The sequence below is a fragment of the Pleurodeles waltl genome, chromosome 1_1 (assembly GCF_031143425.1).
Source record: "Pleurodeles waltl isolate 20211129_DDA chromosome 1_1, aPleWal1.hap1.20221129, whole genome shotgun sequence".
Lineage (NCBI taxonomy): Eukaryota > Metazoa > Chordata > Amphibia > Caudata > Salamandridae > Pleurodeles > Pleurodeles waltl.
Genome location: NC_090436.1, coordinates 149,845,349 through 149,848,042, shown reverse-complemented (window position 1 = coordinate 149,848,042; position 2,694 = coordinate 149,845,349).

Below are 2,694 nucleotides of genomic sequence, written 5' to 3'. Positions count from 1 at the left end.
CCATCAATGTAATGTATGTGAAGTTATATACATAAACATCATTTAGGGGTTGTGAGGGGTCACAGCTCCAACCCCTGGCTTGCCTTTTGCAGCCCCTAGCAGTGCCTTTGCAACTCATGGCCTCAGAGGTGGCAAATTCAGTGACAGGAACAAAGGGCAGCTGTAGATCCACTTTCTTTATTTTCTGTCATTTTATTAAACTAATAGTGCATAATAAAAGATCTTTCTCACTATTAATGTAATGAAAATGGAGCACAATTATCTGGAATATGCCCTTCCATGGCAACTGAGGTAAGTAAATGATGCTTTTAAATGTATCTTGTGTGTGCTTGCGAGTGAGAGTATGTTGATGTGAGAGAGAGTGTATATGTGTAAATGTGTGTGTGAGTGAAAGTGGAGGTCACAGGGCATGTGGTGTCACTTCCGCTACCCCTGGCATTTTGGTGAATTGATGTGCATGTTATATATAATAAAAATGTGCTTACCTACTGAAAATTGCCTTCACAATATTTTTGTTCTCAATATTCTTGACAGAATATTTTGCCCACACAATATATTTTTCCAGATATTTTGTCTAAACACCAGAAAAACAGCTTGTGAAATGTAACCAAATGGTAAAGAGTAAAGACAGAACCCCAATAGATCTTGTCCTGTCAGACATTCAAACACAAGATGTTCCAGTAAGTCGATTATTTTAAACAAGCAAGTCAACCTCTGCTGTGAAGTCCTCGCATATGATTAAGTAGCTACAATATCACTGATCTTGCTTAGGAAGCTCTCATAGGCACTTCATGAAAAGAACCATGCTGAATTAAGTCAGCAAGGTATTACATTTATGTTGGAATTAGGCTCCTCAATTTATAAAGCAGAATATAATTATTAAATGTTTCATAAAACAGAACTGAAAGAATCTTGCCATTGGTTTAAAAAGACTGCTAGGTCTACAAATAAATCTCTATTCATGAGGTATTTTTTAGTAAAAAGACAGCAAAATGACTAAATATTATTTTGCACTTTTTAGCTGCATCTCTACCCCCACCTCCATTGTAGTCAGAATCAAAGTTTCCATGCTTTTTATGCATTAAAACATGAGAAAAGTTTAAAGAGGGACTACATATTATTTCAACTTCAAATATTGTTGGATACACTGCAACAAAGATCTTTTACCTGGCAAGGAAAGTCTGCAGGTGTTGGGTGGGGCAGAACTTTGATTGTCCTCTTTGTCAGCTTGAAGCTTGACTTCACGGCAACAGTTGAGGGTAGGGCTGAGGAGAGGAGGGAGCATTAGATGCCAAGAGCCCGAGCAAGCAAGCCAGCCAGTGGGTGGCATGTGTAGGTCCAGGTTCTTATCTGGGGAATGGCAAAAAGCAACAGACAGGTTTGGCCTCTTCTTTTGTCCTTAGCAGTATAAGACACGTATACACTCTGGGTGAGCAGGTTGGTGAACATGCAAAGACTGGGCAAAGCTCTGGAGCCTAAATAAAAGGGCAGAGGGCATGTGTCGGGTGACCTTCGTAAGGAGTGCCTCATTATGTGACTAGCAGATTAGTCAAAAGTATTGGGGCAGGTCAGAAGGTGAAAAGCAGAACCATCATAGGTAGCACTATAGTATGATAATGGCCTTCTTAAGCTCTAGTTGTTCTGTTACCTGCAGAAGATCCCCCATCCCCTTAACCCTTGCTTCTATGTTCCATTCACACTAAAATATGTGGAAAGTAAATTCCTCATACCTCCTACACTTCCTGCACCAATGGCCATCCTAGGTAAGGGTGCCCTATAGATAACCTACAAAGGAAGTCCTGTATGATACGAAGCCCTGTGCTGGCTTTCTGAGGCATAAACATCACTGATTGTGACTTCCTGCAACCTCATCACTTCAGTAAGAGGGCCAGACTAGAAACAACTAGAAACAACGCATGTCTGTCCTGCTCCTTGCATACATCTGTGGTTGCAGCCCTTAGCCCCTACTGCCCAGGTCATGAGGATGTCCAACATTGTTGCGTGTGTTAACTTAAGGCTGAAATGAAAGCAAGCTCTGCAGATGACCTACAAAGGAAGTCCTTTCCATAAAAACAGAGCCTCACATTGGTTACCCGAATCGCAAAAAACATTGCCTGCAGCTTGTAGTCCCATTAATTCACTGGGTCCTGATCAGAGTGGTACGCATGACTCCCCTAACCTCTGCACCATCTTATCTTTCACCCCTGAATCCCACTGCCCAGCCTACAAGAAGCCACATGTTGTTGAGTGTGGTGCCATCTTTGCTCCAGGCTGCACTATGAGCTTTGTTACTTGCCTCCTCATCAGATCCAACCTTGCAGCCTCACCCTTCATGGACCTGTTCTGATTTCAGCTCTGATCCTTCATTGAGAAGGCCAAGCATGGCTGAGTGCTTCAGCCATACTAGGTTCAAGATGACCAAGAGTTTTATAGATGGCCTATAAAGTAACAGCCACACACTGATTCCCAGAGTAAAACTACCAACTGCGGTATCCTGCAGCATGTCATTCCAGTAGGGGACCTGATCAAGGTCAAGTGAGCGGCTCCCCGTCTTCCTGCACACATCTCAGCTCACTACTCTGATCCCTAAAACCCAGGCCACACGGATTGAAAGCATTGCTGCATGCAGTGGCCATCTTATCTCAGACTGCCTGGAAAACTCTGTAGAGGACCTACAAAACAAATTCTGCTACA